The sequence below is a fragment of the Pleurodeles waltl genome, chromosome 3_1, assembly GCF_031143425.1.
Source record: "Pleurodeles waltl isolate 20211129_DDA chromosome 3_1, aPleWal1.hap1.20221129, whole genome shotgun sequence".
Lineage (NCBI taxonomy): Eukaryota > Metazoa > Chordata > Amphibia > Caudata > Salamandridae > Pleurodeles > Pleurodeles waltl.
In genome coordinates this window covers 1,254,002,400-1,254,027,339 of record NC_090440.1, presented here as the reverse complement: position 1 = coordinate 1,254,027,339, position 24,940 = coordinate 1,254,002,400, and positions in this window count along the sequence as shown.

Genomic DNA, 24,940 nt, shown 5'->3' with positions numbered 1-24,940 from the left:
TGGACCTGCAGCACTGGTTGTGCCACCCACATTAGTAGCCTGTAAAGATGGCTCAGACCTGCAACTGCAGTGTCTGTGAGTGCAGTTTGAAACTGCCAATTCAGCTTGACACTTGCACCCAGTTGCAAGGTTAAACCTTCCCTTTTCGTACAAGTAAGACACCCTTAAGGTAGACCGTAGGTAGCCCCATGGGCAGGGTGCAGTGTATGTTTAAGGTAGGTCACATACTAACGTGTTTTCTATGTCCTGATAGTGAAATACTGCCAAATTTTGCTTTCACTTTTGCAAGGTCTCTCTCTCATAGGTTAACATGGGGGCCGCCTTTAAAAATGATTAAAGCGTAGATTCCATTTGGGAGAAGATAGACATGTGGAGTTTGCTATCTCTGAACTCACAATTTGAAAATACATCTTTTGTTGAAATTTTGTGTTTGAAAATGCCACTTTTAGAAAGTAGGCATTTTCTTGCTTAAACCATTCTGTGACTCTGCCTGTTTGTGGATTCCCTGTCTGGGTCAGTTGGACAATTGGGGTGTTTGCACCTCTCTGTAGACAGTCACACAAAGGGAGCTGGGATGTAGCCTGCAGATCCTGATGAGCCATCTGTGCTAGGAGGGAGGGGAGGAGTGGTCACTCACACCTGAAAGGGCTGTGCCTGCTTTCACACAATGCAGTCTCCATCCCCCTGGTGTGTGTCTGGGTCCTGGCCTGTGCAAGGCAGGATCTCACAAACAAGAGAGACTTTCCTTTGAAATAGGCCTACTTCAAAGGCAGAAAGGGGTATAAGAAGAGCACCCAAAACCCCTGAAAATTAGATCACTTCTGGAATCAAGAGGAACCTCTGCCAAGGAGAAGAGCTGCAGAGTTGAGGATAAGTGCTGCGTTGCCCATGACTGTGCTTTGTGGAGCTATCCTGCAGTTGCTGCTTCTGCCTGTGAAAGGGAACAAAGACTGGACTTTGTTGTGCATTCCTGCTTGTGAAGAATCTACAAGGGCTTGCACTGACCGTGCCTCCTGTTGTTGAAATCTCAGGGCCATCAAAGACTTCCCTTGCCAGCACCTGGACTCTCTGCTGAGACTACTGTCCTGCCAAGTGGTGCCCTATCCAGTTCCTGGGAAAACCCATGAACAGACCGCCGTACGGGGAAATTTTCAATGCATCTTCAGTGACGCGGCTGAGTAACGACGTGCTGCTTGCTTCGCAGCTAAAATCAACACTCCACCTTCATTGCGGCTGGAAGATCGACACAACATGGCTGGAGAAACGCCGTGCAACAGAGGCTGATAGCAACACAAACCCCACTCTGCGTGGTTTTGTGATACTGTTTGGCCGTATTTTAACTGCAACATCACTGGGCATGGAAAAACAACACAAAGCCTGCCCGGATCTGAGGTGCCTGTCTGGATCGACACATCACTCTGGAAAAGAAAAACGATGCACGCCGACCTGACCGTAGGAGAAACGACGCATCACTGGCCTTTTCTGACACACAGTCATCTGTGCGTTGTTATTTTAACGCTACCCAGGTACTTTTGCACGCTAACAGTGTTCTCATGTTTTCTAATGGATTAAAGACTCTTATACTTTAAAAATTCATAACTTGACCTCAGTATGTTGGATCTTTGTCATTTTGGTCTTGTTTTGTTTAGATAATTTTTATCTAGTTTATCTAACCCTGTGTTGTGTCATTTTGTAGAGTTTTCACTGAGTTATTCTGTGTGTTGGTACAAATAATTTACACCTTGCTTCTGAAGTTAAGCCTGCTTGCTCGTGCCAAGCAACCAAGGTGGTGAGGGGAGGTTAACTGAGGGTGATTCTCCTTTACCCTGACTAGTTTGAGGGTCCTTGCTTGGAGAGGGGGGTAACCTGACTGCCAACCAAAGACCTAATTTCTAACAACACTAGTCAACAACCAACAGCGTGGTGATTCATGAGAAGAAAACAAAAGTTATGGAAGTGATCAAAGAGATAGAGAAAAAGCACAAATGGTACCTACAAGGTCGACAACTGGAACCGGCTAATACCTACAGATACCATGGTGTTTTATTTGATGAAAAGGGCTCTTTATTTCAGCAGAGGCTAGACTTGCAGAGAAAGGACAATGTGCTACTCCTCACATTCTGTACCGTACAGAGATCACTAGATGGCCCTAGGTACTTGCCACTTCTAAAGATAATAGCAGCAAAGCTACCACTGCATATCACCCATGGAACGAGGCACTATAAGGCAGAGATGCGATAACTTTCAATGCAAACTTTACAAAAATATATAGAGCCCTTTCTGTCTCTCTCGTAACTCTTCCTTGGCCCGGATAAGGCTTGTGTTTGGCCTTCTAGATAGAATCACAGCAAGAAAAAGAGGCTAGATTGAAGTATGAAAAAGAATAAAACTATCCACAGAAAACCAACTATGCCAAGCCCTTTGGCAAGAAGTGAAAACAAGTATAAATGCACCATGTATGAAGAATCTTGACTTGGGAATAGATGACCTGGTTATTTGAGAAGTATAGGCCTATAGGCTTTTGTCATTCAAAAAAGCGATCAACTGAGTGATGAAACAAATCTCTGTGCAAAGACATAAAGTGGCCCTTTCATCAAATACCATGCCTGGATAAATACAAAACACTAAAATCTCAGGCCTTTCTAGAACCTGGGTGGAAGCTAAAAGAGCTCTTCACCAGACACCACCTTGGCCTACTCCCAGGTCTCAACACTCCAGTCCCTGGATACAGGACACTAAAAATGTCTGATGCAGACTGTGTAAATCTGGGGAGGAAAACATCACACACACAACATGTCTTTGCCCCAGCCTGATGAATGAGAGGAAGAGACTGTTAACAGCACTATTTAACCAGCACAGATTTTTCTCATGCAGGCAATCTGTGATCGCATCCCGTAAGGTAATGGGCACCATTTGACCTGTAATTTTACCAAATTTTTAAAGTTTGCTGCAAAAAAACAGGAAGGCTGTGTGATCACGCCACTTTGAACTTTAGGTAAGCAGGCTGATATTTATACTCTGTTTGTTCCGCATCTGCATAATGTTTTTTTATGCTAATCCAGTGCAAACTTAACTCCATATTAAAATTTTGACCCGTCTAGCATCAAAAATATGGCGCTAACGTCATTGTAAGGATGCGTGAAACTGCCTTGTGTCAATGAGATGTAAGGTAGGTGTTCCCGGCCAAAAAATGACTCAAACACCTTAGCGCCATATTTAGCCAACAGGGCAAAAATCACACACGGGTGGGAGGCGATCCAGAAAAATAACGCTAAACTTGATTTGCCTCATTTTAACGCCTGGGTCAGGGCAGACATTAAAATGAGGCAAACATACCACTACTAAAGGAAAACACACACAAGCAACATCACAGACCAACAGGACAACATGGAGGTGCTATTGATGCAGCTTGCAAGACTATGCCGATCACAGGACCAACAGCAGCAGCCACCACAACCCCAACGGGGCCCACAAAGGCAACGCAGAAGGCAGGAGAGGGTCTTCAGGAACAGGACAACCGTCCATGGCCTCATGGAACAGGACATCATCCATCATCCTGGCAAGACATACAACAGCTGCTGCGCCATATTGAGCAACAACTAACAGCTAACCTGCAGACACCACATAACATACTACCGGTGACCAAGCTGCTAGCTGTCCGGCATATGTTGGCAAGTGGCTCGTTCCAGACAAGAGGTGCCCTGGTCGCTGGTGTATCACAGCCCTCATTCTTGGCCTTCCTGCCCAAGGTCTTAGATGCCATAATCTCCCTCACACCCTGCCACATCAGCTTCGACAAAACCCAGCAGAAGCAGCAGGAGATAAAACAGGGCTTATACCAAATCCATGGCTTCCCGCATGTGCTCAGTGCAATTGACTGCACCCATGTCCGGATCGTATCACCTGCAGCAACAGAGCACCTATTCTGGAACAGAAAGCACATGCATTCCATCAATGTGCAGGCCATAGTTGACCACCAGGGATTGTTCACTAACATTTTGGCCAAGCATCCTGGGAGTGTCTATGATTCATTCATATTCCGCCACAGCACGATCAATCAGCACTTCCAGGACGGACAATGTTGCAATGGCCTTCTTGTTGGTAAGTCCATAAACCTAGCAATATACACACAGCACAACAACCCTGTAGGACACACAAAACATACACCACTACATTGACACGTGGGCATTATGACACTGAGGTGTGATAACGGCAATTAAGTTGTACACCCTGACACAATGGGATACACACCTCTGGACAAATGATGGCTGCCACAAACATTAGCTGCCACTCTAGAGCAACAAGGGACCAATGTCAAAGACCACAGTGACAATGACATGGCCTGCATTGGAAGTACAATTTGGAAGATAAACCATTTACAATTACATTAGGCCACATAGTCAATCCAACACCCTCCCAAGCAGTATGTAGCATGGAAGGGGTGTGTAATGTGTGTTGCAGCAGGTATACAACCATGAGACACATAGCATGATGATGCTGACTCACATGTAGGTGACACAGAAATACTGACGCAGACTCAACATCATACATTCCTCCTGGGGTGCCGTTGCCAGGTAGCAATAAGAAAGTGGACTGTGCTATGAACACATATTGATGTGGCACTAATGCAAAGTGCACACTGCTGCACACACTGAAAGACCCAATTGTCCATCAAAATAACATATTACAGGGAGATGGTCGTTCCTGCACAGATACATCCATCTCCACAAGGCAGTTAGACAGTTTCCCTGGAGCAAGTTTGGCAATGCAGGTACATGGTTGCACATGAGCTACTGGCAGAGGGAACAACAAAGGTTTGCCTAGCACCAAGTCACACATGGGACAATTGTGCATTGTCAATAATGAACACCTCAGTGTTGATTACTTATGGAGATATGCTGTGCATTGTCACCTAGCCAAATCACAGGGCCTCACTGTTGCATTTCATTTGTAATTACATATGTCTAAATGGATGGGATGTCCAGGCCATGTAGTGCAACCATGTTACCACCACATCAGAATCTATTGTGTGTGTGGAAGTATCATGTCCCCTCCAATGACAGCACACTAAAACATGTTGGACACTACACAGCACATGGTACATGAGGAGGAGGATGGTGGCAGGGAAAATGAGTGGGACCAGCAGAACACAGCTTTAGGAATGCGCTGCAGACAGCTAATTGTACAAAACGTTTTCAACCAATAGTCAATCTACACACCTTGTTAAGATATGTAAATAAACATCTTACTTGATCACACAATCCTGCTCTGGTTTCTTCATTCTCCATCACATGTTCCTTAGGAATGTGAGCATTCCCTCAGGGAGCATGTTACAAAGACAAATCTGACTACTTCTGAAGCAACATCACATGTGATGCAGATGGTTGTACAGAAAACATCACATACATCTAAACAATACTCATCTTTTGAATTTCACATATGAAGGACAAAATCAATGGACCACAGCATGTGACTCACATCCATGTTGCCGACATGGTCTACTGTAGCACATGACACACAACTATGACATCTCCAATCATAAGGTAACTAAGCGCCCCATACATGAGGCAGTGGATGTGAAATATTAGTGGAAACAGGAATGTATGAACAGACCCCTGACATTAGTAAGTGTCACATTTTTAATCTCTGCAAGGCACTTGTGTGTCAATGGGGGTATCATTTGTGAAAATGGATAGCATGAATGTCCCAGGTATGACAAGCAATGTTCACAACATACCCTGCGACGTCCATCCCTTGAAATAAGTCCTGCCACTGACATGTGTTACGTCTTTGCCTTCCCATCGCTAGGGAGCGCTGTAAACGGACAATCTGTATCCTGGGAGTAATCATTAACACTCACCCAGAGTCCCATTCTGACTCTTGTTTCCATCCCTTTTCCATATGGCATGCTATAGAAGAACTAAATTAGCTTGCATGGACTTCAGGTCCCATAATGCACTGCCTGGTAGTCAGTAAGACCTGTGATCTTCTGTCCATTGCTTCCCATGGGAAAAGTCTGGTTGTCCCTTTAAAATGAATTCTCTCCCCTAGGACTTGTGAGAGACTGAAGCTGCACACACCTGTCACCTCTCTTGTGCAGGCCAGCCATGTGACTCTGCCCTGGCCTTGCTGCTGCCTGGAACTGCTTATAAGCTGCCATTCTCTGAAGCTCCTCCTCATGCATTGGAGTACGATTCCTTTGTGTTCCAGACACCATGTTGGCTTGTGTTACAGTCCTGATTCAGCCTGAACCTGCTCCCTGTTTACCCAGTCATGTTCCTGCTTGTTCCTGTCAGAGTCTGCTCCCTGTTTCTCAGCCTTGTTCAAGTTTGTTTCTGCCACAGCCTGCTTTCTGTTTCCCTGACCTGTTCCAGCCTTTGCGTCAGCCTGAGCCTGATCCCTGTGCCTGGCTTTGCCTCCTGTTGGTTCCTTTGCTTTCTGTTTCCTCTTAGGATATTGTGTCTGGTACGTGTCCTATAAGTCCTCACCTGTGAAGAAGTGTTTTCCTTCGTACTTGGGTTGGTACCTGGTTTCCTTTGTCTAGTGCTGCATGTAGTCTTTAGTGCCTAATAGTGATAGTTTGCTATTGCTGTATTCCATGAATTCCCACTGTGTCTCCAGCCGGACTCACAAGGGCTAGTCTCGTGTATGTAAGTACAATCCTCGTTTGTGCCCTAAGGGTCCAGACACAGAATCACTTCTGCTTCCTCCTTTCTAAGGGGATTGCATGGTGAGTATCTGTAAGATTAATCTACACAGAGGCACTGGCATTCCCTGTTGCTGTGGAAAGTTCTGAGCCCTACCCCGTGTACAACCATAGTGATAACCCCAGCGTGTTTGTCCATTACTGACCTGTTCCATATTTGTTCACACTAAGGTTGCTCTGCCTTCACATTTCTGTTTTCTCTGCCTTACCATAGCTGCCCTTACCCTTTGTATACCTTTAGCTGCTCTTCTGCTTTGGTACACTACCTCCTTCCGAGATACTCTGCAAACTCAAGGGGCGCCCCTAACAGAGTCCTGACTAGACCCGCTTGGAAGCGTAACACCATGAAGCCCAATCCTGACACAGGGTACACATGCCCACACACTTGAAACTTGAACAGAACACTTCTGTGGAATGCACATCTAAAAATATGTGATCACAAGCAGCCAGGGCAGCGGGTTCACCACAACAACACAAGTAACATAGGTAATTGTTCTGAGTCAAGCTAATGTGTTCCAAACATTTTATGGGTGGAATTAAGGCACAGTGTCTCAAACACAGTATGTACCAAACATGTACACATGTCCGACATTTATGTAGTTCACACACGTCACCATGAAGTCGTAACCAACAATTAACAACATATGAGGGGTAACATATCCTACATAGCACTCATCAGCCATCCTCAATCATCCCTGAGTTTTGTTTGTCGTGTGAAATGTAATGTCCCCAAAGCCAACAACTACACACATCACATGATTTAACACATATTACAAACACATATCATGACTGTTGTAGATTACTGATTGCCATGAGATGCAGATACCCATTTGGAACACATTCATACATTAGCATTGCGTCCAATGTATTGCATGCCATTCCTTCAGAAACACCCATATTGTTGTTACAGGTCATTCACACCCAAAACACACATTTGCATGCTCTACCACAAGTAGCCAACCACTATACCACACACTGCAGGCCATACCATCCTATCCTCATGCATGTTAAATATTTGAAAATCACGCAATCACAGATTGAGTCAAAAAGTTTGAAGCAAATGCATCGAAAACTCATGCAAACGCTAACTAACCATACATGGGCCATTAGCGTGAATTCCACCTGCACACCACACGCATGCGAATATCCATTGAAATTGAAGTCTACAGGTAATGCTTGGTATTTTTCCGCACATGTAGATTATGCGTTGAAAATATTCATGCAAACATCATATATGTAAAAAAAAAAACCTGTGATGGAAGGGGACAGGAAGAGATGTAATAGGAAATCCTGTTTACAGGCATGGTACAGTGGGTGTATTTTCACTTTCACTTTAAAGTCTGTGCTTTTTCTTGACTGTGTGGCTGTGTCTCGGTGTTGCTGGTGTCTTGATTGCGTTTCTTGTATCTTGTGGTGTCTCTCTTGTATCTTTTGTGAATTCTGTTTGTTTATTGTACCTGTGTATGTGCTTTAGTGTAGTTTAGTGTTTTTCAGATTGTATTTGTTCTGTCAGGTGTCTGACTGGGGTTTAGATTAGTTGGGTTAGTTGGGGTTCTTAGGTGTGGGCTGTAAGTTTCCTTTTTTTTACATTTATTTTCCTTCTTTTTTAATTTTTTTCAGTTTTGATTTGTTGTACAAGGACATGTCGGGAAGGGCGAGGCTGACCCCATGGCGAGGAGGAGCTTGGGGGCTTTGTGTGGCTGGTGTGCCAATTCCTTCCCTTGATGCTAGAGATGGGTGGGCGTGTGATACAGGGGTATCACATAGAGGCGAGGCGGCTGCTGTGGGGCATGGTGCTCTACCACCTCAAAAGAGTTGACCATAAGAGCAGGAATGAGCACCAGCTGAAGCATCGCTGGGTTGACCTGGTGGCCAGGGAGCAGGATCAGCTGGACCTCCTGAGTGTGGTGATCGGTGGCCCTTTTGGTGAGTATCACATTGACCAATGTGTACAGTAGAATACTCCTGAGTGACAGTAGCAGATGTCTTGACGTGCTGCATGCAATGTTTGTGGCCATGCTGAATGCAAGCAGAACAAAGTGTTGGTGTCCAAGTACTGAGATGGAGTCCACATGTCTATATATGTTAACAATGCAGTCCTGACGTTTGTTGAGTCATGTTCGACTATCACTTAGGGCCACATGTACCAAGCTATTTTTAATTGTCACAAACGGCCTAATTTTCTGAATTTGTGTGTTTACGTCAAGAACAAATGTTTATTCCAATGCACATACCCAATTTTGCCATTCTGCAAAATCACACAACAGGGTTTGCTAGTGGCATTTTGGAGGGGGTGTTGCCTACCTATTTGAGAGTCGCAGTTGGCTGATTGATTGTTTGGTGACTGCGATTGCCATCATAAAACAATTGCAGTTACCACCAGTTTCAAGTTAGTGATAACCCATTCGCAAAAGGGAAGGGGTCCCCATGGGATCCCTTCCTCTTTGTGAATGCATGCCAAAAAATTGTTTCAGAGCAGGCAGTGGTCCCACGGACTACTGTCTGCTTAAAAAAAACTTTAAAGTTATAGTATTTGTTTTTGACACGCTTTCTGTTCACCCTTAATGAAATAAGGCTGCATTAAAAAAAAAAAAAACATCTTCATTTGAAAGCAGTCACAGACATGGTGGCCTGCTGAGCCCAGCAGGCCAGCATCCCTGGGAGTGCTGCCATTCCAAAGGGGTTTGCAAAATGAGACCTACCTCATTAACATTCATGAGGTAGGTCATTTACTACCCATTTGTGATTTGCAAACAGTGTCATTGACAGTGTTGTACAACAGATTATCCTACTCGTTAATTGCAAGTTGCTAAGTCTCGCAATGTGTGACTCACAAAACCTGAGTCACACATTGCAGGTGAAATGGCAGCACCTGTGCACATGCATGATGTCAATGATGATCAGCTAAGACACTGTCAGCATACCACATTTCACTGTATCAGGACAGCAAAGTGAGCAATCCATGTTTAGCGCTACATTGTCATCATTACACACACAAGATCCCTGCCATTATGTTGGCAAAGGGGGCATACACAGCTTAGGGGACACTGCCAATGGGGCATTTGTTACCTACATACAACTGTGCCACATCGGTCATGGACCACTGAATGCATGATAACTGCTGACTGAAAATTGACCCACATGTCCATCACACAGTTAATCATTGTCCCTTAATGCACAAGCCACAATACCTGAGGCACTTGTATTGCAGTGCACCAGGGAAGTGCCATTGAATTTGTCACCAAAATACAAATCATGCCATGGAGTACCATCTGAAATGGATTAGCCACAAATGGTTGTAGTCGGGTTTAGCACCACATGATTTTTAGGCCCAATGCATGCGTGCAGATGTGTGGCTATCACTCACTGGAGTGTAAATGTCAATGTGATTTTGCAGTGGTATGTCTGTTGTACTGTCTACATGCAGGATCACCAGTTCACTCATGTAAAATGTTACACACTGTGATATGTTGTTCACACGTTTGTACAGGGATCTGACATTGAGCATATATTTCCTTTCCATGTCTTACAGGTGGACCTGCCCATTATACCATCGGGGAAGTGGCTCGATTTCAGGACCCAAACGTATCCAGTAAGTGTGATAATGTCTGTCCTGTGTAGTGATTGCAGCTGTTGTGTGAGTGTCTCTTGTGTGTTGCACTCATTGTAAGAATTGATGAGTTGGCACGTGATCTGATATATTACTTGGTTGGATGTTGACATAGTGTTCTGTGCAAGGGTTAGACATTCACAGGCAGAGTCATATCTTGGAAGTCTTGTGCTGCGCAATAGACAGCAGTATGTGAACAAGGTGATTACTAGCTACATGTCAGCCTACATGTGACTTGGAAGTGCTCCAGTGTCAGTACATTGGCCCTGGGTCATACCCTCATTCTCACAACACAGTGATGCATCAGTTTTCAACATATAATTTTGCATCCCTGCATTGTAATGTACATGTAGAACTGTAAGGGTAACTGTCCCCCAGCATCTAGCCCCATAAGTTGTATTTACATGACACTTATGTGGTATGTAATAGGTGTGTATGTAGGTCACGGCCAGACGTGTGCTGGCATCAATGTGGGTGTTTTGGGAATTGTGTTGGCAGATCAGGTGTTGGTGGTTGTCCACAACTGGACACATGTATATAGATTTGAATGACCTATGCATACCTTAATCCTAGGTGGGAGCCCTCCTCACATGTGTCCCACTCACTAAATCCATGTACAAGTGGACATGCATTTGTGGTTGTCCTCGACAGTTGTGATGAACTATTGGATGCCCATCCCCTCTGAGGCACAGGGGTAGGGGAACAACATATGTTGGTAGATGTGATGGTCACAGTGTAGATGACAGTCATCTCATTCAAGAATGCAAGTGTCCCAAACAACACTGACCCCTTATGATTAACAACTGCACACCATCCTGCCAATTACATCTACAAGTCACTGGTCTTGTGTGCTTTGAAGTTGACTCAGATGATAAAGATTAGTAAGCCTGGCCCATGTGAAGTAGTTGCTGCCTTTGCATTGTGAAACATTGCACTACATCAATGCACAGATCACTTTATTTGGTCCAACTCTTGTTTTTGTTGTGGCGTAAAAGACATGATGGGTAGGCAGCGTTGCCATTACATTCATCAGGGACATTGTATTATCTGGACTGATTCCGACTGCATGCGCAAATCGAGGCAGAGTGTTAGATTATCATCTGTGCATGCATCACACAATGATGACACTGATGGTTGCCTGTCTCATTTTTATAGCTGCCAGCATGGATGTAGCGGAGATCAGGGCTTTCCAGAAGCGGGCAGTGTGATACCGACACATCTTGGATGTGGAGTGTGGGTACCAAAATATGGCACAACGCTATCAAAGAGCGTGAGCCACAGGGGAATGGCGGGCTTTCAGCCAATGGGGACCGGCATTGGCCACAAAGGTTGTAGACACCACCACAACTACACACAGTACCACAGCAGCCAACGTCACATCTGCCCCACCTGCTGCACTGTCAACCTCTGCACCACAGACCACCACACCTGCTGCACCATCAACCTCTGCAACACAGATCACCACTCCTGCTGCAATGAACATGGCCGCAATTGCTGAGCTCCAGAGGGACATGAAGAAGGTGTTATAAAAGCTTGACACCATTCAGAAGGATGTGGACAAAAACACACAAAGACAATTAAAAAGACACTGAGGAGGGCTAGCCTGTGAACTCTTGCCTCCCCTCACCCCTAATTCAGTCCCATCCCTCCTCATTTCTCATTCTGTTTTGTAGCGGGTTTAAGGGGTTTAGTGATAGGGTAGAGTAGGGTAGTTGTTCAGATAGGATAAGTAGGTTTGGGGGGTGGTTTTTCATATTATGACATGTTAGTTTGTGGGTGGGTGGGTGCAGGTTAATGTTGGGGCTTTTGTGTATTTAGAGAAAAAAAGAAATAAATACAAATTAAAAAAATACAACAAATATATATTCGTTTAGTATTAGGTAGTATATGTTTAGGTTAGTATATGTTGTCCTGCATGTGTCTCGTCACATAAGGGGAGTGGGGGGCAAATGTTTAGAGTATGTTGTTAAATGTGGTAAGTAAGTTTAGCATAGGGTAGTTAGGGCCAGTTGTGGGTAATGTATAGTTAGGATAGATCAGGTTAGTATAGGTGTGTTACATAGTTTTAAGTTCTGTTCCGTATATAGGCTCTCATTACAACCCTGGCGGTAAATGCCGCCTACCGCCGTGCTGATGGCCGCCAACATACTGTGACCATGGCAGTATTCCACACAGGTATTATAACCCACACTGAGAGATCTGTCACTATACAGACACCCACACAAGTCCACCAAACCAAAGGTCAGTGATAAAATGGCAATATCTAAACCCACACCGTTACGCCAACAGGAATACACCCACAGTATCACGACCCATGGATCACCGCAGTGGTCTTCAACCGCTGTAAACCATTGGTAGTACACACCGCTGCGCTCAAAATAGACACACATTTACAAAACTACACTGCATTAGACAATTCAAACTACACACACCTGACACACATACACAAACCACACCCACACACACAAACCACTATAAAACACACACCCACAACCACTTCCACAACAACAAAAAAATGTTTGATAACTGAGAGAGACACAAGGCAGGAGCACCCACTCAAACAGAGGCACAGAACACAATCACCCATACACCATCCAAACACCTCACATCACACACCCTCACACATATACTCAGACCACAACTATGGCCCCCCAAAGACACCCCAGGTTTTGAGAGGAGGATCTAAGGGTCATGGTGGAGGAAATCATCCGGGTAGAGCCACAGCTATTCGGATCACAGGTGCAGCAGACGTCCATTGCCAGGAAGATGGAGCTATGGCAGAGGATTGTGGACAGGGTCAACGACATGGGACAGCATCCCAGAACAAGGGATGACATCAGGAAGAGGTGGAATGACCCACGGGGGAAGGTGCGTTTCGTGGTTGTATGATACCGGGTAGCTTTATAGAGGACTGGTGGTGGACCCCCACCTCCTCCCCCACAACTAACAACATGGGAGGAGCAAGTCTTGGCGATCATGTATCCTTAGGGCCTCGCAGAAGTAGCAGGAGGACTGGACTCTGGTAAGTCAAATCCTTACTACTTTATCCCTCCCACCTGCATGCCATCACAAACCCCTACCCTCACCAACATCACTCCACCACCTCACACATACCCCACCATCACAACCCACCCATCCCAATACCAAGCCCTGCATGCAACACCAAAGCATTGACCCCCAACACAGACTTGCATGGACACCCATCACCACAGCATGCCCATACAGAGACTCACCCAGCCCACAAAATTACCACTCACACAAGGCAAAGCTGACAGAGAAATCACAACAATACAGGGAAACACACCCATGTACAAGATGGCACACACAGATACATTAACACTGCATTTGCATCCCCACAGGACCCCTACTCAATGTCACCGGAGAGGAGGTGCCAGCTACATCCAGTCCCCCCCTGAAGAGGCCCACAGTGACAACAGCAGCTCTGGACGCCTGGATCAGGATGACCAACCTGGCCCATCAGGAATCTCTGGACAGTCGGTTCCCCTGCCACATTCCTAAACCACCTCAGAGCCTTTCACCTAAGGAAACACCATCTCAGCAGCCACCCAGCAGGCCCATGCCACTGTCCCCAGGACACGTCAATCAGCAGTGTGTCCACCACTACAGGGACCCCAGGCTACCCTACAAACCCAGGACAATCAGGGACCTGGGGTCAGTGACAGTGGGCACACGGTTCAGGGGACAAAGGCACAGGACAACAGGGAAACTGGGAGGACTACTGTGCGACGGGGGAGGACAGGCCCAGGGAAACACTCTCCACAAGGCACTCTCCAACATCTTTGGAGCATACCACCATTCCTGGGAGACCATGGGCCAGATACTGGCCAAGCTGCAGGAGACCCAGTGGCTGCAGGAGGGACAGTACCTGGGGATCAGGAATGACCTAACAAACATCTACACCCTCCTGGTCACCACTGCAGGGGTGCTAACTAACATGGCCAAGACCATGAGGGAGGCAGTGGCACAACAACGGGCCCCTGACACTAGCCAAACCGAAGAACAGCTCTCCACCTCCGCCAGCGCTAGTGGACAGGAGGCACCGCCACAGGAGCTACAGGCCAACAGCACCCCACCCCTTGCAGAAGGAGAACCACCCCGCAAACGGTCCCTGCGATCCAGGCAGAAGCCAGAGAACATTGCCAAGACCCCCGCCAGGAAAGAAGACTCCCCTGATTGTCACCCTTCTTTACCAATCTGTCACCCTGTCCACCTTTAACTGCCATTGCTCTACTTCCTGTGCCTCCTTGGACAATGCACCTGTGATATCAAGAGACTGGACTCTACCCTGGACTTTCCTCCACCATCAGCCCAGCCCATTGCACATGCCCCTATACTTATGAGCACTTAAATAAACACCCTTGAAACAAATACAAATCTGGAGTCTGTCAAATGATTCACAAATGTATTAGTAAAACTTTATCAAAGCATTGCAACTCAAATGTACAGTGAAATATACTTTGGAATGACCTTTGGTTTGGCAGCAGTACAAATAGCAGGAGCCACAGTGGGGCACAGGGATCTGTAAATAGAGATGCCAAAAGGTACAGTCAGTGGTCATAGACACAGAGGCTGCCTTGTACAATGCTCAACAGATAACTGAAATGTAAAGTGAACGTACAATGTCTTACCTGTGTGTCACTGGAAGCATTGCTGAATTATGTTCCTCCTGTTGTCAACATCTTCTTCCTCTGCCTCCTCTTCCTCACTGTCCACAGGCTCCACCGCTGCCACAAGACCATCTCCAGGCACATCCTCCTGCAGAAAAGGCACCTGGCATCTCAAGGCCAGGTTGTGCAACATGCAACAATGATCTGGCACACCTTCTTGGGTGAGTAGTACAGGGATCCACCAGTCAGATGGAGGCACCAGAACCTGACCTTCAGGAGGCTGAAGGTCCTTTCTATAATCCTCCTTGTACGCCCATGTGCCTCACTGTAACATTCCTCTGCCCTTGTCCTGGGATTCCTCACTTGGGACAGTAGCCACTAGAGGTTGGGGTAATCAGAGTCACCTGCAAATATCAAGGGATACCTGTTAGCCACACACTCACCCTTAAGGACAAAACCATACCCATACACCAATATATACTGGGTGGGGACCTTGGGCCCACCTATTAGCCACACCCGGTGCCTCTGGAGTTGGCCCATCACATATGGGATGCTTCTATTCCTCAAGATAAAGGCATCATGCACAGAGCCAGGGTATTTGGCATTCACATGGGAGATGTACTGGTCCACCAAACACACCATCTGCACATTCATAGAATGAAAGCATTTTCTATTCCTGAAAATTTGCTCATTTCTCCGGGCGGGGGCAAATGCTGCATCTGTACCATCAATGGCACCAATGATGTTGGGGATATGCCCCAGGGCTTAAAAGTCAGCTTTCACTGTGGCCAAACCCTCCACCAGGGGGAACACGATGTAGCTGCGCATGTGTTGCAGCAGGGCTGACAACACTCTTGTCAACACGTTAGAGAACATTGGCTGAGACATCCCTGATGCCATGGCTGCTGTTGTTTGGAAGGAACCACTTGCCAGTAAATGGAGCACTGACAGGACATGCACTAGAGGGGGGATACCTGTGGGCTGGCGGATAGCTAACATCAAGTCTGGCTCCAATTGGACACACAGTTCCTGGATTGTGGCACGATCAAGTCTGTAGGTAATGATAATGTGTCTTTCCTCCATTGTTGCAAGGTCCACCAGGGGTCTGTACACCAAAGGATGCCGCCATCTCATATTCAGCCTCAGCGGTTGAAGCCTATGGAAGAGAACAGTGAGCAGAGGGCCATATTCCCACATCTATTGCACTGATGCTGATTTCTTTACTTTACAGAAACAAAATGTGAATCCGAAAATCAGTTGCTGTGCCAATGTCTGCTGTGACATAGTTAGGTGCCATGCCCTGTGGCCCCCTTAAATGGCGGATGCCTGACCTGTGATTAGGGACAAGAGGAAATGAGGTAATTGCACTGGCGTTGTGAGCCATCGCAGTAGGCGGTCAATGACCGCCACACAACTTCGCATTGGTTATCATTGGGCCCTATGGGTTCCAGGAGCCAATGGCGATGTACGCATGTGGTGATAGTATGCACCACCGCAAATGTTCTGCCATTTTCTATCTATCCACTCACTTGCTACCTGACCTTCAACAGGAGAGGACCTACACTGCAAGTGCTGCTGAGACCTGTGTCTGGAAGCAACAATAGCTCATGTGTCTGGGGAAAGGGCCCCTGTCTTCACTGCGGTGGAGATGGAGAAACTGGTGGATGGGGTCCTGCCTCAATACACGTTACTCTACGGTCCACCAGACAAACAGGTGAGTATACTGTGAGCATGATGCGTGGGCCATGAATGTAGGGAGTGCTGTGTATGTAAGCCACATGTGGGGGGGTCAGAGGTGTCCGGGCCAGAGTGCAGCATGTAAGGTGGTTAATGAATGTGCATCAGGGGATGGGAGGGATCGGGTGGGCCATGAGTGTGACGGTCCGGACCGTTGACTAATTCCCTTTTCTGCTGTCTTTTCCATGCAGGTCAGCGCCCACCAGAAAAATAGTATTAAGCGTGCCATCGCCAAGGAGGTGCGGACCCTGGAGGTCTTTGACAGGCAGAGCACCCACTGCCGCAAGAGGTGGGAGGACCTGCGCCGCTGGACAAAGAAGACGGCGGAGGGCCAGCCCCAGCTGGGCCTCAACGAGGAAGGGGTGCCCGTCGCCTGGTGTTCTGCATCCTGGCGGTGGCCTATCCGGAATTGGATGGGCACTTGAAGGCATCACAGCAGGCACAAGGGGGTGAGTACAGAATCTGACTCCTGCTTTGCGCGCGTTAAGAGTTACCTGGGTGGGGGCTGTGGATGCCCCTAGGCCAGGGAAAAGATGGCAGGGTAGGTCCCTTGTTGGGCGGCTCTGAAGCACACCTACCCCAATAGTGTTAGTGGGCATCTAATACTGGCCAGGGTCCTGTGGGTATCTGGGGTGCAGCTGATGGTGTTAGGTATTGTACGCCATGGGCTGGTGACTATCTTAGTAACTGTTTGGGCATGGCCTAGTGCATAGGGCTGCTCCCTGTGTGTTGTGTACGCCAACAGTATTGGTGTTGCTGGCATTGACCAAGTGTATCCATCTGTCTCATCCCCCCCATTTTGTTTTGTCACTCTTTCTTTATGTGCATTAGCATCATCTGGCAGAGGAGCAGAGGCACCGGTGACAGAGGGAGCTGCATCCCACATGGCATGGAGGCCAAATCCACCGAGGGTGAGGGCACCAGTGGGATGGAGGGTGAGAGGAGCACCACGACGGAGACAACAGGGGAGACCACAGACAGCCACTCCTCCTCTGATGGAAGCTCACTGGCGGTGGCAGACACCTCAGTGCCCACCCCAGCAACAGGTACAGCCGCCACCCCCCTACCAGCACCACCCTCCCAGCAGCCCCTCAGTGTGTTTCCCGTGCCCACTCACCCAGGAGAGTGGGCATTTCCTTCGCCTCAGGCACCTCAGACCCTGCCCCAGTCAGCCCTGCTGCCCTCAGTGAGGAAGCTATTGACCTCCTGAGATCCCTCACTGTTGGGCAGTCAAACATTCTGAATGCCATCCAGGGTGTTGAGAGGCATTTTCAACAAACAAAAGCATACCTGGAGGGCATTCACTCTGGGGTGGCAGCCCAACAGAGAGCATTTCAGGCTCTGGCCTCAGCACTGATGGCAGCCTTTGTTCCTGTGTCTAGCCTCCCCCTCCAAGTCCTCTACCCAATCCCAATCCCCTCAACCCCAGCCTATCCCAAGCACACCTTCAGACCAGCAATCACCCAAATCAACACACAGAAGTGGCTCAGGCAAACACAAGCACCACACATCATCCCATAGGCACTCACACAAGCACCATACCCAGGCAGACACACCAACATCCACTGTCTCCACTGTGTCCCCCTCCTCCACGTCGTTCACCTCCCTCCCAGTATCATCTCCACTCACACCTGCATGCACTACATCCCCATCCACTACCTCCAGCATGCCCATCACTACTCACCCCTCACTGGCAGTCACCACCCCCACAACCATGCACACGTCCCCTGTGTCCTCTGCCAGTGTGTCATGACCCCTCCTCCCACAGTACACAAACACAAGCACCCACCCACCCAACAGCCATCCACCTCACAACAGCCTCCAGCCCATGCACTTTCACCCAAACTCAGCAGACAGACACCTCATACAACCACTCCCTCTTCCTCCACTCCCAAACCCTCTCCCTCTTCCCGCCTCAGTGTGTCTAAAAAACGTTTCCTGGCAAACATTGACCTGTTCCCTACCCCTCCCCCACCCCCGGCATTCCCCTCAGGACAGGGTGTCCAGAACCCAGGCCAGCACCTCAGCCACCAAGTCGCCATCCGCTGTGGAACCTGCAACTCCCAGAGGCTCAAAGGGGGCACACGTCAGGACAGCCAGTGTGCCACCAACCCCTGCAAAGGACCAAACTATTCCACCACCTGCCAAGGTGAAGAAGGGGACAGCATGCAGAAAGGGTAAAGAGCATGACCCACACCACAAGGTCTCCTCCAAAACTCCAGCTGACAGAGCCAAGGGCACAACAGCATCTGCCAAGGTGAGGAAGGGGCAGAAAACCAAAGGCAATGCACTTCAGCCGACAGAGGCTACAGGTGAAGTCCTGGTGCCCACCAGCAGAACCTCCAGCCCTGCTACCTGCACCGCGTGCAGCACCGCCAGCACCGCCACCTGCACCGCCGCCTGCACCGCCGCCTGCACCGCCGCTGCCACCACTACTGTCAGCAGCAGCATCCCCAGTGGGCAGCCATCCGAGGCTGCAGGAGAAGGACTGGAGCCTCCCTCCACCACTGGCAGCACCAGCACCTGAACCACGGCCAGCACTGCCAGCAGTCCTGCCGCAAGCACCGCCACCTGCACCGCTGACAGTAGGACCACTACCAGCACCAGCAGCCCCAGTGGGCGGCCGTCTGAGGCTGCAGGAGATGGGCTGGAGCCTACCACCACCTTCAGCATTCCCACCAGCACCGGCACTACCACCACTTAGTAGCCTTAGGGGCCGCAGGATGGAGTTTAGCCATGCCTCCATGAACTATCATGCTACCTCTTCCCTGCAAATCTCGTGCCTCAGACACCCAGGTGAGGTAATGTGTACTGGCACACCCCAAGTGCTCCATCACTGAGCACTAAGCCCCCTCCAGAATCAGTGGAGATATGCATCCACTCACCCTATCCTTGGCAGGATGAAGCAGACTGGGCACAAAGCCCCCTCCAGAACCAGTGGAGAAAGCATCCACTCACCCTATCCTTGGCAGGATAAAGCAGACTGGGCACAAAGCCCCCTCCAGAACCAGTGGAGAAAGGCATCAACTCACCCTATCCTTGGCAGGATGAAGCAGACTGGACACCAAGCCACCTTCAGAACCAGTGGAGAAAGGCATCCACTCACCCTATCCTTGGCAGGATGATGCAGTCTAGGCACCAAGCCTACTCCGGAACCAGTGGAGAAAGGCATCCACTCACGCTATCCTTGACAGGATAAAGCACTCTGGGCACCAAGCCCTCTCCAGAACCAGTGGAGAAAGGCACCCACTCACCCTATCCTTGGCAGAATGAAGCACTCTGGGCACAAAGCCCCCTCCAGAACCAGTGGAGAAAGGCATCCACTCACCCTATCCTTTGCAGGATGAAGCAGTCTGGGAACAAAGCCCCCTCCAGAACCAGTGGAGAAAGGCATCCACTCACCATATCCTTGGCAAAATGAGGCACACTGGGCACAAGGCCCCCTCCAGAACCAGTGGAAGTTGGCATCCACTCGAGAGACTGTGGCTTTGCACTCCCCAGGACATCGCTGTGGGCATGGAGCCCCCTCCAGGAGCAGTGCCATTGTACCATATTCCGGCTGAGGTGCCCCCCCCTTCCCCATCCCCCTGAGGTGCCTATGTGTTTTCGACCTGATGCCCCTGCAGTGTTCTCTCAGTATTGAGGCAGGAATCAAGTGTGGCTTGGTCCATGATTTTTGGCCCAGCGGCCCACAAACATTTGTGAAGGACAATGTAGGGCCTTCTGTACATATTGTATATATTTGTAAGTACTGTTTTTCAAAATCTATAGTATATCTGCCTATTTCTAAAATATCACTGGTTTGACTTAATTCCTTTTGTCCTTGCATTCTTCCAGATGGTTACAGGTTGTATATGTAATGTTTTTGGATCTGTTTGTGTGTATGGTTTTGGGGGTGGGGGTGTTGCATATTGCGTGTGTATGTCACTCTTTTTCCTATTCCCCCCTGTGTACTAGGTGCAGTACTCACCGTCGTCGTCGCCGCCGTTATTGGTGTTCCTGGTAGATGAGGAGGTATACAAGCATGGCAGGAGATGTAACTCGGGCTCCATGGCATCCTGGTTCTTCGTTGTGTGTCGAGAGGTGAGTGGTTTCCCTTCCAAGCACTGTTTCTGCCGTGCTTTTGATGGTGTTGGTACTGCCCCGGAAAAGCTGGCAGATAGGCGGGTTGTGATGGGGTGGGCGGTACATTGTCTTCTGCCTGGCTGTTGGCGGTGACTGCCGCGGTGTTTGTTGCTACCACCATGGCGGTCAGAGTGTTAAAGTTGCTGTCTGTGGTGGTGTTTATATATATATAGTTATTAAAAATGTAGGTACTCCCTTACTGCATTTGTCATATGCTTGGGGCTCAGGGTCTTTGCATGAGTGTACAGTGCCAATTGTCTGTTGGCCTGTGAATTTCATCCTGCATCCACATCCCTCTCTTGACATGTTAATTCTCACTTCCAACTGAGCTGTCACGTTGGCAGCTACAACAAATCTAAATGCATCTGCCATCCATTGTACCCTCCACTCAATGTGACTATGGTTCCCATGTATTGGACAGGTAGGTGTGCTTTTTAAGCTGTAATTGTTTTTATCCTGTGTTGTCATGTTGGGCACTGTGGGATGTCTGCCTGCAGCCTGAAGTTCATGTGAACACTGCTAAACTGAGTAGTGCCAATTTCAGATGAGGTCAAGTATACAAATTTCACGCCAATGTGTTTTACTTGTACTCCCACCTGATGTTATTGGCCGAGCACTCTTACACAGCTATTCATGCTGTATGTTGTGGGTTAGGCATGTATGTTTTAAAGCAAATTCACATAAACAGTGTCTTGTTTGTAGGGGATGTGGCCAGCATTGACGTTCATTTTGTAGATACCTTGGGCCATATTTTAACTTTTTGACGCAAACCTGCACTAACGCAGATTTGCGTCAATAAATTTAACGCGGTCTAACGCCATTTCTTAGCGCAACCCGTGCATCAAATTTATACTTTGACGCACGGTGGCGCTGAGCACGGGTTAGAGTAATTTTTTTTTACGCTTACCATTGCGCCGTGTCATGAAGCAAAACAACGTTAACGCAGGGAAAATGACTCTAATCCGGTTTGCGACATCGCAAACCTGATATGCGCCATTTTCCACCGCAATATTGTCAAAAAGTGGCGCAAACGCCGCAAATAGTGCTACGGAGCTCCAAGATGGATCCCAGAAGCCAGGAGAGACCCCAAGGAGACCTCAGTCTACCAGGAACCAGCCAGGAGGACACAGACAAGACCCAGGGGAGAGACAAGAAGAAAAGGAAGTGTTGTTTCTGCGCAGAGGGGCATGAAATACTGGTCAGAGAGGTGACGGAGCACTAGCATCAACTTTTGATTACCTCTAAATTGCCAATTGGGTGGAGAGAGGCAATTTGGCAACAAATTGTCGACAAGATAAACAGTGTGGCAGAGGTCAGGAGAACTGTCACGGAGTGCAAGAAACGCTGGCATGACTGCAAGCGCAGGACAAGGGAAAAAATGGCATGGAACAGGAAGGCAGCACTGCAGACTGGAGGTGGGAGTCCAGCACAGGAAGAGGACTTGGACAAGATGGAGAAGATGGTTGCAGCCGTCATTTCGGAGGAGATCGTCACAGGAATCGCAGGACATCGCAGACTACCAGGAAACAACACATATGCAGGGTAAGTTGCATGGGGGACCAAAATGCCTGAATTTTAATTGCAAGCAGGCGAAGGTACATACCTACCACACAATGCATGTCAGCCATGGAAATCAGGCAGTGGAAAGGGTAAAGGGGCAGGACACGGGTGCATGGGCTGTCCAGGGGCACAGCATAAAACGAACAACCTTTGCATGGGGGTACACCGCCATGCCAAGGCTGCTGGAAATGCTGTAGCAGACCAGGAGGGTAGGGTAGAACGTAAAACTGGGCTGCTGTCACAGGACAGCTGGTATTGTCAGAAAGTGAACTAGGGGACAATGCCCAGTCTCAGGCCATTGCCTCAAGTGGCATTTAGCATTGACAACATTTGCCACTACTACCTGTGCTGTGTGTGCTGGCAATTAGGAAATGGCAGTTAGGTGCCCATGGAACAAACACACTCAAAATTAGGGTTCAGGATGACTATGTGATCAATCCCCTTCAATTCCTAACCAAGTGTAACTCCTGCCAAATGCTCATGTCTATAGGAGCAATAAACATCAGGTATTGTTACTTACATTATGAAGTACACATCAGTAATGTCATACCCATGCTGCCCGTTCCAGGGTCTACTCCATGCCTGTGTTACAATAGCTGCAGTGCCACCTTGCAACAACTCAACTGTCATACTGATAAGACAATAGCATTGAGGGGGAGGACATATGTGTGTAGTTAGTGAGACACACCCACACAGTCATAAGAGGAAATGGAACTCTGCCAGGCCCATCAGTGCAATGCAATGTAGCCCACATTCGCCAACATCAACATGACACACTATCAATGCTGACACCTCTATTGTGTCATGCCAATGCAATACATGGTATGTGCTAGGTCTCAGCAACGTATAGGTGTATGTGAAATATCATAGACTGGGTCAGTCTCATATTGTTATGTGGGGTACATGTGGCACCAGAACACCAACAGGCATTGCAAGGCCTCACCACGCTAATGGTAGTAGAGGGAGGGTTGAGTAGGAAAAGAAGGTGGCAAGACACAATTTGGACAGAACCTACACCTAGAGGATGTGACGCAGACAATTCCCCAAACTGCCCACACTACATGTGACAAGCAGGTGGGGCATAGGCCTTTGAGAATGCTAATATTAATGACAGGAACAATGAACAGGAACCCAGATTACAATGTTCCTCTAATAGGAAGTCAGTGACGTCACATTACAACTGCCATAACACGGACACACTAATTGTACAATATCTCATTGCAGAGGACGATGGCTCTCCTGTGGATATGCCTGTCCTGGACTACCCTGATGACATGGATGATGAGCTGACAACCATTAGCCAGTAAACCCTCCAAGATGTCCTGGGAACCCTCCAGACCCCACCTTCAGTCGCAAGGAGGAGCACAGATGTAGCAGCCATCACAGAGGACTCACCCATCACCCCAATAGAACGACCTGCCAGCTCAAACACAGTTGAGGACTCTGATGACACTGGGACTACCTTTGAGAGGACAATTGTGGGAGTCCAGCAAGAGCTGGCCAAGGAGGTGCAGGTGGGGATGCAAAATATGGCAGCCAGCCTTGAGGGGATGCACATGTCCATGATGACATCCGCAGAACAGTCAGCAGCCATGCAAGTCCAACAATCACTACTGCAAAGACTACAACAGTGTATGAAAGACTTTATCACTGCAGTGAGGGAGTTGCCACAACACCTGGCCTCCCAAACTTTTCACTGCATACATGACTACAATCATGACCCCCTCAGGGCCGACCTGGCTGCCTACCACAGGGATGTTGCTGCTATACTCAATAACCATCAGCTCCTCCTTGCTGCTGTTATGCCCTTAATAGTTCCACAGTTGGCAGCTACCGGAAATTCAGAGTCCACTTCTCCAAACACTGAAGTGTGTGTTGCAGCCTCAAACATACCACCACCAAGTGCAGAGTAGACTACACACACATCAGAAGATGAAGACGTGGAACAGATCACCTTCATCCGTAGGAGTACCCGGTAGCACCAGCCCATGCCACGTGGGCAGTGATTTTCCTATGTCCTGTGCTTGACAACATGCCAGTCTTGCTACAGTTGGCAACATGCACTGTTCTCCAACACACTGTTTACCATACTACTATGGACTGCAATTGTCTCTCACCAACTAATTGGCAATTCATGTTCCTCTGCATTGAATGACACTCCATTGCAGCATGTCCAATGGCATGTCCCTCAACATTGCACTTGTGTTGCTTCACAATAGAATGCGGCACACTAATGGACTTACAATCCTGGACTATGTAAATATTGCACTACAGCACTTTAAAATAAACAGCACCTACACAACCACTTTGTCTGTCTATAATGAGGCACATCTACTGTGCAGGATTTTTGTGATGCATGTAACATGTCACTGGGCACAGAATGTCAATACAATAGTGTAGAAAGAATGTGGTCTGATATCTATGCACAAGGGTCTGGATTCTACAATCGTCTGTGCTGCTTGTGGCTTATTTCTGAAGTGAAAGCATCACAAACAGTATAATGCTGTGTCTGTGTAAAAATTGTACATGCCAGGCCCAAGGTATCTAAATGTTGAAACTCAATGCTGCCCACAT